Here is an 11,032-nt window from a genome sequence, read left to right on the forward strand (position 1 = left end):
CACTTTTGTGGCCTGTGATCTTTTTAAGTCCCGTTTGCGCCCCTAGGTGTAAGTCTGGGTCTCCTTAACCTCGTCTTTGGTCTCCAGCTGCAGTCTATCCCACCTGGCTCTAAAGCTTTTGGGCTCTGTTTCATGCCTCGTGGGTATGTGGTCATGCAGTACCCTCTGCCCTGAATGTTTCAAACATTTTTTTAAACCTGTAAAACCTTTTCATAATTCCAACTATTTCTAGTTTAGGCATCATCTTCCTCAGGAAGCCTGTCCTGAACTTCCTCAAGGGCTAATGCCCTTCCCTTCTACTCCTGTGGAACCTCCCTGTAGTGTTGTCTTGTAGTTCCCGACATTGTACTGCATTATCTGTGTAGTATAGTTCTATCTTATCTACCAGACTCTGAGTTCCACAGAGTAGAACCATATTTTATTCATTTTTGTATCCTTAGGGTACAATAGAGTGCCTAGTGCCTATTAAATACTCACAAAATATCCATCATATTAAAAATTTTTTTTATTTATTTTATGTGGGTATATATATATATATTTTTAATTAAGGTAGCAGTGATATACAATATCCTTCACATTTTAAAAAATTGAATTGAATTGCTTATACTTACAAAACTATTGGAAGTGGCATGGCCAGATGCAAAGCTCTAAAAAAGCCATAAGGAAATTATGGCATTTTCATGGCTTTTTTGAATGTGGTTTCAACTAAAAATTAAAATTATTAATAAAATATTAAAATGAATATAAATGAAAACCCAGGTGAACTTTTCTTTAAATAAAATTGAAAGAAATCTTTCAATTCATGACAAAATAAGAACAGAACTTAAAAATAAGTTTAGGCATTTTTACAGCACATGGAAATCTGTTTATGTGATTAAAATGGATAATTTGGAAGTGATTCTTCATTTAATAAAGGTGTTTTTGTTTGCAAAATAAACCATAAGATTTGTTTAAATAGTGAGCTGTTCATGGACATTAAATTGACCAAAAAGAGGTTTAACACACCCGTTTGCCACAACCATGTGATATGCACAAAATTAAGCATATCTGTATCTTAATAGAATGTGTTGAGCATGCCTGTAAGAACTTCCTGAAACTTTAGAAGAAACAAGGTATAATATTTTCAGAAGATTATGTATTATTTCAACTAAAACTTTTCAAAGTGGGATTGATTGTAATGACTACTGCAGCCAATATGGGGAGATTGTAAGAGTGTTTCAACAGGAAAAATACAGAAATTGCCAAAGACCAAAATAAGTTCTCCAGAGAATTTGGGAGTCTTGGCTTTGATAGGATGTGGAATGGAAATTTTCCTATTGCTTTGGAATTTGGGCCAAAGTCCCAAATAGAGGTAAATTAGTGACAGTTGTTTCACATTTTAAAGAGAGACTCTAGATACGTTCCTCATAAGGATGTGGCCCAATTGTCAACTACTGTCATTTTAAAGAACATGTGCAACAGCCTGGATATTCATTAGAGTATAGTTCAAGGAAATGTGTAGGGCTAGGGAGCATTGTGGTCTGGGCGGGTAGGTAGCTGTATGACCTCATCTCTAGGCAAGGGAGGATACTGCAGGAAACACCTTTTGAGAAAAGATAGTGAGGAGATAGATGCTTGCTAGCAGGAAAGATGCTGTCTCACAGGGTCTGGAAAATTTCTTGGGAGATTTTGAACTGTGTCCTCTAGATCAATGCTTCACAATGGACTGATATGTGAATAAAATTTAGTAAAATTGAATTTCTAGAAAATTGAAAGTTAAAATGTCTTCACTGATCACACACTTTGTTTAGCAATGTCAAATTGCTATAACAATTTCTAAACTTATTTTTAAGTTCTGTACTTATTTTGTCATGAACTGGTTAACAGACCATTCAGGGATCAGCATGGAGTGCCCAGACCTCAGACAGGCAGCACTGCTCTAGATTGGAGCTTTACCAGGAGATCTGGTGTAGATGCCCATTTTGAGCACTAGAGTAAGCCTACACATCTGTATTTCTAAGAGGCTCCTGGATGAGGCCAATGCTGCTTATCTGGAGCTCACTTGGAGTAGCAAGGCTCTAAGAACAGTCTCAACCAATAGAAATATCATGCAATCCCTGTTAAAATTTTAAATATTTTATTGTACTAAGTCTTTGAGATCTCAATTTGGACTAGCCACATTTTAAGTGCTGAAAGCCATATGTGGTGGTTAATGGCTGTAGTATTTGGCCAGAAGCTCTGGATTCTTTTCAGGAGAAATCAGAAGTCATGAGGAAGGCTGAAGTTGTGTAAAGTGGCAGAGGGAGGCAAGAAAGGCAACTGTGCCTACAGTTTGAGAACATGGCAGGGACGGATGTGTTTGTTTTCCTGTGGGAATAATGGATGTTGTGCAAGATAGCACAAGTTATCCTGAGAGGACCTTGTACAAGAGGGGTGCTTGCTGGATGATCCCAAGGGCTTTCCAGAGGCACGAATCAAGGATCTTGCAAGACGTTAGCCAGAGAATGTTCTACAAGCATCAGGAGATGCTGTCTGAGTCCCTGATATTCTGAACATCTGTCCTATACAGGGGCATTTGACGACAAACAAACTTGAGCTGGCAGAGGGAGAGGAGCTTTGGATTGCAGAGACTGATGTTTTGGCATTTGATTGGATTGGACTTTTTTGATTCTTGAAAAGTTCTATAGCATCTGAAAGTAAGCAAAACATTGTGTCATCTTCTCAAGATGTCTTGGGAAAGACAAACCTGCAGTAGGTTTGAGGAAGGTTGTGGAGACAAATTCAAATTTTGTTTGTCCCCCATCATGCAAATCTGATTTAATAAACTAGTCATAACCTTTGGGAGTTCATGTTGCATAAATAACGGTCATTTGAATGCTCTATCCTTCACATCTTTATTTAGTAGCCTGCCACTGGCTGGAAACATTGCCAGGAAATGCCAAACAACTCCTCCAAAATACATTTCAGAAATTAATGGTTCGATATTGTCAAATAATCTTGTTTTACTTTCTGTAAGATTGTCTTTTCCCCTATATTTGTCACAGAAAGTTTCAAATTAAATTACAGGGTAGACCATTAGCTTTGGAATCTCTCTTCTGAAAGGCATGAGCTTAGAAGGTAGAAACAATTGAAGAGAGCCAAGAGAGATTGCTAAATGCTACTGACCACAAATTCTAGAAACCAGATGCCAAATGTCTTAAATGACAGTAATAATGATCATGCTTCACATAAACAACTCCTAGGATGGGCTTCGGGGCTGGTTGATACTATGGCTTAATGATACCGAATTTTAGAAAAATCCTTTTTCCTCTCTGCTATCCTTTGAACTGGTTTCATCTTCAGACTGGTAGTAGGGAGGATGTGTCAGTTCTAAGCAGCACATTTATGGGGAGTAATACCCAGGTGAGGAAGTACGAGTCTTTTTCTCAAGCTTTTTATTTATTCAGAAGCCCATCTCCCTATATCTCCTTGGGCAGAGTTGGATCACATTCCTGTTTTTGAATCCATGTCAGTCAAGGAAAAGTAGAATTAGTCATATTCTACTGAAGTTGACTTTGGGTTTGGGGTCCCATGCTAATAAAGAGGAAAGGTGGTTATTTGGACAAAATTAGGTTCCATTAAAAAAAAGTAAGAATGGGGAATGGATGCTGGGCAGGCACCAGTATCATTTACCAAAGATCATATGTAGGTTTCTAATTTTTGTGAAAATATGCTTTCCATGAAGATTTATGACACACTGTTTGACATTTGTGTCTAAGCTGAGCTAGGTAGTCATGTGAATGCAAGCCAATTATAAAATCTGCTTGCTGGATAACATACATCATTATCACATCATAATTAAGATATATATAGCAAAAAGGCTTACACGTTGAACTGACATTAAGTTAAAAGGTCTCTCTAAGGAGACAGTATTTCAATGAATGGTCTTTATAAAAACGTAGATCTCCCTGATACCCAACCGAGTTAGACTTGCATTGGATAACCATGTCTACATAAGGTGTGTCATTTTAAAATGCTCTCTTTTCCCACCGCTAACATACTACTCAACAGGGAAGAGCTGAAAGCTTTTCCTGCAATATCAGAAACAAGACAGGGATGCCCACTTTCCTCACTTTTACTCAAAAAACAGTACTGGAGGTCCTAGCCACAGTGATAAGGCACGAAAAAGAAGTAAAAGGCATCCAAATTGGAAAGGAAGAAATAAAACTGCCATGATTTGCAGATGACATGATATCATATGTAGAAAACCTTAAGGACTCCACCAAAAAAGCTACTAGAACTAATAAATGAATTCAGAAAAGTTGAAGGACACAAAATTAACATACAGAAATCTGTTTACATGTTTACATAGTAATAATAAGTGGTTAAAAAGATAAATTAAGAAAAACAACTTACAAATGCATCAAAAAGAATAAAATACCTAGGAATAAATTTAACCAAGGAGGTGAAAGACCTGTGCTCTGAAGACTTTAAGACACTGATGAAAGAAATTGAAGGCAACAGAAATAAATGAAATGATATTTTATGTTCATGGATTGGAAGAATTAACATTATTAAACTGTCCTTCCTGCACAAAGTGATGTACAGATTCAATGCAATCCCCATCAAAGCATCAATGGCATTTTTCACAGAATTAGAACAAAACCTAAAATTTGTATGGAAACACAAAAGACCCTGAGTTGTCAAAGCAATGTTAAGAAAGAAAAACAAAGCTAGAGTATCATACTCCCTGATTTTAAACTGTATTACAAACCAAAACAGTATGGTACTGGCATGAAAACCAACACATAGATCAATGGAATAGAACAGAAAGCTCAGAAAGAACCCTTTGCATATATGGTCAATTAATCTATGACAAAGGAGGCAAGAATATGCAGTGGGGGGAAAAGACAATCTCTTTAATAAATGGCATTGGGAAAACTGGACAGCTACATGCAAAAGAATGAAACTGGACCACTGTCTTCTTACACCATATACAAAAATAAATTCCAAATGGATTAAAGGCTTGACTGTAAGATCTGAAACCATAAAGCTCCTGCATACATATGTATATATATATATATATATATATATATATATATAGAGAGAGAGAGAGAGAGAGAGAGAGAGAGAGAGAGAGAGAGAGACAGGTGGCTCTTTGACATTGATTTTAGCAGCGTTTTTTGCACCAGTCTTCTCAGGCAAGGGCAAGAAAAGCTAAAACAAATAAACGGGATCACATTAAACTAAAACAATTTTGCATGGTGAAGGAAAACATCAACAAAATGAAAAGGCAACCTACTGAACGGGAGAAGATATTTACAAATCATAAAGCTGATAAGAAGTTAATACCCCAAAGATATGAAGAACTTACACAATTTAATATCAAAAAGCCCCCAAACAATCCAATTAAAAAGTGGGCAATGGATCTGAACATTTTTCCAAAGACATGTCAATAGGCACATGAAAAGATGCTGAACATCACTAATCATCAGGGAAATGCATATCAAAACCACAGTGAAATATCACCTCATGCCTGTCAGATTAGCTATTATCAAAAGGATAAGAAATAACAAGTATTATCCAGGACGTGGAGAAAAGAGGAGCTCTTGTGCACTGTTGGTGGGAATGGAAACTGGTGCAGCCACAGTGGAAAACTATCGAATTACTGTAGTTACGCCCTGGAGCAGAGATGAAGTCTTTATAAAACATGCAACAACTTTAGAAGATTATTCAAACTTCTGGCCTTTTTAGCATATTTTTCCAGCACTAATTCATTTAAACTTTTCTTGGAGTGTGTAGTTCTTTTTTTTTTTTGGATAGTAACTGAGCATTATAGTATGGTCAGAAATTTCATTCTATCAAATCTATTATTCTACATAGTGATAGGAATATTTAGTGCCAGACTAGTTCCTTCACAAACAATACTTGGAGAAAAAATTTCACTCCTTTCACTGCCAGCTTTTATTAGCATTCCTCACCTTGAATGCCAAATTTAGAAGAAAAAGAAATCTCAGAGGAGAGATATTTTCTTTTCTTTTCTTTTTTCATGAGACATATTTTTGCCCCACTGTTTTTCTTGGATAGATGGTTTTAAGTTCTCTTTTCCATCTCTTTTTCCTTGTTTCCTCCAGGAATGCAAACTTGACCTTGACTTTAAGGTCAAAGCATTTTCAGACTGTGCAGTCAGCAGAGAATAGAAAAAAATCAATATGAAACATATTAGAAGAGAAAGAGGGTAAGAGTGATGCAGAAGTGCCGGGAAGCCATGCAAGACTTGGAGACAATGGAGGTAATACTTAAAGTAAGAATATACTGCCCTGAGGCTTTGCTTTGCTCTCTTTTGCGTCCCTTTTCTTACATGGGAGTGGGTCAGACTTATGGTAATTTAAAGCCTAGACCATTTTCAAAGCATTTTCAGGAGCTAAAAACTACTTTTGACATGTAAAACTCAGGTGTCTATTTGATTTTTTTTCCCCTGAAACTCTTTTCTTTCTGTGTTTCTATTGAAGGTATAGGAAATGACTAGTTCACATACCTAATATGACACATAACTTAGGAGTGTTTCTTGAAACTCCATGGCTGAAAATTGCACTGAAAATTTTGAGGTCTTTTATATCTGCCTTGAAGTAAATTTAACTTTGAGTGAGAACATATAATATATATTATATATATTAATATATATATAATATATTTTTTATATATACACTCCCATGTAAAAGCTGAAAAGGGTTGAAAAGAATCATAGTGAAAATTTTGATTATAAAACAGCAGCCCTTTCTATAACTCAGCCACAGACTTCAGAAAGAAAGTGAAAGAAATGTTCTCAATTGCCATTTATGACAAGGATTATCTTTTCTCTTTTCCTATTTACCACAGGAGTCAAGAACAAATTAGGCATAGGAAAAAAATCACACTATTTGTTTAAGCTCAATGTTTATTAAAATTTTCTGAAGCAGAGAATGAGATTAGAGAAAAATTTAACCTTTATGGATGTGTACATGTGTACAAATCCTCTACATATATATGCAAATGTGAAAAGACAAATAGGTTTTAATCATATTGCCATGTAGAAATAGAGTTTGGCTCATTTTAAGTGATTTTTATTAAGCCCAAACAGACTATGCTGTGTTATCTGGAAACTGAAATGTTTTCTCAAAATGTGATTAATAGTAAATATGTGGCAACTTCTCTAGAAACCTAAATTATGCATATGTTACACCTGGGACAGAGAGAGCTGTTCTAAAATGCAGATTGCTGGACATGCACATTAGAGGTGATTATGTCTGTGATGAAACCTTTGTTATCATTCTTTCAAAGCTTGTTACTTTTTCACTGACCTCACATACTTAAACTTTGTAAAAGCACAACACGAATGTGCTGAGAACACAGATTCAGGCAGGCTTATGGATAACCGTGCCTGTCAATTACTGGCAGAAATGGTTATTGATAATTTTGCTCATATCATAGCTGAAAGTAAGGAAATTGAAAATCTTTTGTTCCCTCTCTGGAAGCACTTGAAATGATTCCCTGGAAAAGAAGAAATCAATATTAGGGACTGAGTAGGGGAAGATACAGCTTGAGCCATTACTTTGATCAGTTCTGTACTGAGATTATTTATACTACATCTAATCTTATATCTACACCTTACTTCAAATTTAACAGATTCCCTCAAAGGGTCAAAAAACACAGGGACTTCCAAGCTGAATCAAGTATGTTCCTTTTAATTCATGGAAAAGCAGCAGGGAAACAAGAAGGACACTCTTCCCTAACATTGATTTTCCTTGTATTTATTTTTTCAGTCTGAACACTCCAGGCAAAAATTCACTTGGCTTCAACTAATTTGCAAATACCGTCATTCACTGCTGTTTTGCTACCCATTTCTCAAATCTCAATTAAATGTGATGACAGTTCACTTGCTAGGAACACACAGAAAGGTTCTTTCCCAACCAGAGGTCTTCACTCTTTTCCTGCTAGTGGACTTGGCAAGAGGAGTTAAAACATCCATTACTGAGGCTGAGTTTTAATTTAGAAGGTTATCACCAGAGTCAGATAAATAATTACAAAATCCTTTACAAATGCAAACCACAACAGAAATGTATAGTGACAGCTGCAAATGCTACCTATATATCATGAAACCAGGTCACAATGAATTTTTTGAAAGGTGAGTTTGAGGTTTCTACTTGCGGAAAGCTTGCATAACCTTCTGAGGCACCCTGAGGTCTTCTCCCTGCAATTATTTTTTACATTAAAACCAAAAACAACAACTATAAAAAATTACTCTGCAAGTCTTGAGCTCTGGCTCAGGCTCCATGTTCCCTGTAAAACTAAAAGCAAGGAATGAAATGAGACACAGTTTTGGCTTAAAAGAAATGCCAGTTGAGGGAAGGAAAGAAAGTATTGCTCACTTTACTCTTTTTTTTTCTACATGAATAAGTTAATATAAATATATTAAATTATATAAATTAATTATGAAATATAAATGATAGTTTATTATAGTTTATAGACAATATGCTTTATTTAATATAAGGTCAATATAGTAAATATACATAAACTTTAATATAAATATAAATATAATCAGTATAAAACTTGTGTGATATTGCTTTGAGAGTAGGGACCTTAACAAATTGTAGAATGTTAGAAATATCCCTATGTGTAAAACGGGTTCTCGTTTAGTGTTAGCAAGTACTCAAAATAAATTAGCTACAAAGGATAAAAAACAAACTATAAGGAGTCTTTGACAGAGACCAACTGGTCAACCCTCCTTTATATAGCCGAAGAGCTGAAGCCCAAGGGGCTGAAAACCTCAGCCAGCCCCTACAGTAGGCACCTGGCCGCTAGGCTCAGTGACTCCGCAACCTCATCACTGCCACAGACCCTCTCAGGGGCTCAGCTCATCATTTGATAACAAGAGTAACTCTACCTGCCCAGGGGTTATTGATCAAAGGTAATAGAGGTTGTAAGAATTCCTTTAAAATTTTAATTCACGGTACAGTGCCTTGCATGTGGCTGTCACTCCATAAATCTCCGAGGAATGGAATTTGTCAAATAGCTGTGGTAAGGGTTGGCTCTGATTCACTCCTCAAAGCTCACTAAGTTTGCCTGGACTCTTTAATCAGGCTTATGTAACCAGCACCTCTGACCTTTACCGCATGGTAGGTGCAATCACTGGCCCTATGGGAGCACAGACAGGCAGCCTCCCTGCAGCATGCAGCGCCGGGATGGGGACAACTTTTTCTTTTGCTCAGAAACTAAGAAATGCTCTGCTTGACCCTGGTGTAAACCTCTCACTGCAGCATTTAGGAGCCAAGCTGTCTCTGCCAATCTAGCTGCCCCTGGAAACCTTTCTCTAGTTTTCTTTGTAAGACAGAAAAACCAGTTGGAAAGTGTCTCTCCTCCGTTGTGTCTTCCAGTCCTAAAGAGAGCACTGGGGACAGACACGATTATGGGTATTGCCCTGGAGGCCTGATGGCCATTACTGTCTGCCTGTCTGGCCTGTGTATGTTGTTTTGGTGGACTGGCTTCCACAGGCCTGTAGAGAAGATGCAGGGCAATTGGCTCTGAAAATGCGGAGGAAGGAAAAGAAAATTCCAAAACCCCCTTGATATTGAAAAGTTACAGGTCTTCCACCCCTGGTTTTTGTTTTGGGGGGCCTTACTGATGGATTGTGCTGTTTGCTAACTTAAAATGAAAAGCTGCTCTGGCTTTCTTTATCTGGTAAGTACATTATTGCATTTGCTTAATTGTGTTTACACCATTTTGCTAAATGAAATTTTTTAAAGGGAACACTGTGGGAATGGTTTTGAAAAGGAGAAAGTGAGGATAGGTGGGTAGGACTTCTGCTAGTTCCACCCTGCTCTCTGCCTTTATTTTTTATCTCCTTCCCACTCTGTGTCTCCCTCCCCCTCTCCTTCTCCAAGCAGCTGCTGTGCTCCCAGCACCAGCTACCACAGGGCAGCCATGGCGCCTGCCTGGAGAGAGGAGAAGAAATAGTCAGAGGACAAGGAGAGCAAAGGCCAGGGAAAGACAGCACCACAAACTGCTTCGGGGGAGGTACATGCGCTGGGATGAGTTAATCCCTGCAACCATCTGTTGGAAAGGCAGTCAAGCCTTTCCTCCAACTTTAACAACATGGTCTATCCATACTCATGAACTCTTAGAACAGGTGGTTAGTGCATTGTGGTTCAGTGAATGAATGACACACAGGGATGCTTGATTTGTGGAGCTGTATGTCCATTGGAGTTACATGAGCTTTCTGACATCAAATCTCTCAGCCTCCGGGGTCCAGCTGTATTAGATGGCATTATGCCTGCTCTGTTTTCCTCACTGAGTTCTTCTAAGAAATGGGAAATAGTTTGTGAAACCATAAAAGAGGATGCCAGCCAAGGACATACAGTATTTATCATTTTATTTCTATTTTATCTTATAGAAGAATTTATAAACTGAATATCCTTAGGTTTCCCCAGCACACAGGTACAGGTGATTTCACATTTAGAGTTAAACTTGAATTTTGTAGTGGTAAGAATGTATTTTGCTGGCCATGAGCTCCACTCACTCAGACAGGCATGTCATTCCCCACAAAAACTACCCCATGTATTTCTGTGGGTCACAGTGGGTAACTTATGTGCCCTCATGGATCCAGTCCAGGGCTCCCCTCACCATAGATTATTGCTGCTCTCCCCACCAGCCTTTACCCACTGAAAAGTAGATTCTCGAAGCTCCTGGACCAGATCTTTGCCCAACAGCGTGGCCCCAAAGCCGTGGGGCTCCTGGCCCGCAAGATGCTGTCTTCTGGGAAATAAGGGAATCGCTTCCTAGCTTCACAGTTACACCTGTTAAAGGGCACCTCTAGCTCTGGGGTGTGGTTGGAGCCCACAGGTCTCACACAGGAGTGAAGGGTAGGGTACCGGAGGGGCGGGTTTGGTTCCCTATGCGTTTCTGTATGTATTTGATCCCCAAATGGGATTATGGTTTGAAATGCTTTTGGGAGATTCTTTATCCACCATAAAAACACCAAATGAATAGGAAAAGCCAAATAGACAAGAGCTTCTTCCAAAGCTAAATGGCAGGTATA

General features: G+C 37.9%; 1 long non-coding RNA gene across 1 annotated transcript in view; it reads left to right on the forward strand.

Moving 5' to 3' along the window:
• The window catches only part of LOC130683339 (uncharacterized), a 257,747-nt gene extending 246,715 nt beyond the window's left edge, over positions 1–11,032 (forward strand). Inside the window, exons 2-3 of the long non-coding RNA XR_008996992.1 lie at positions 6,093–6,250; positions 9,882–11,032. This is a non-coding gene — a long non-coding RNA (uncharacterized LOC130683339). The remainder of the gene's footprint in view (positions 1–6,092; positions 6,251–9,881) is intronic.

The sequence above is a fragment of the Manis pentadactyla genome, chromosome 1 (assembly GCF_030020395.1).
Source record: "Manis pentadactyla isolate mManPen7 chromosome 1, mManPen7.hap1, whole genome shotgun sequence".
NCBI lineage: Eukaryota > Metazoa > Chordata > Mammalia > Pholidota > Manidae > Manis > Manis pentadactyla.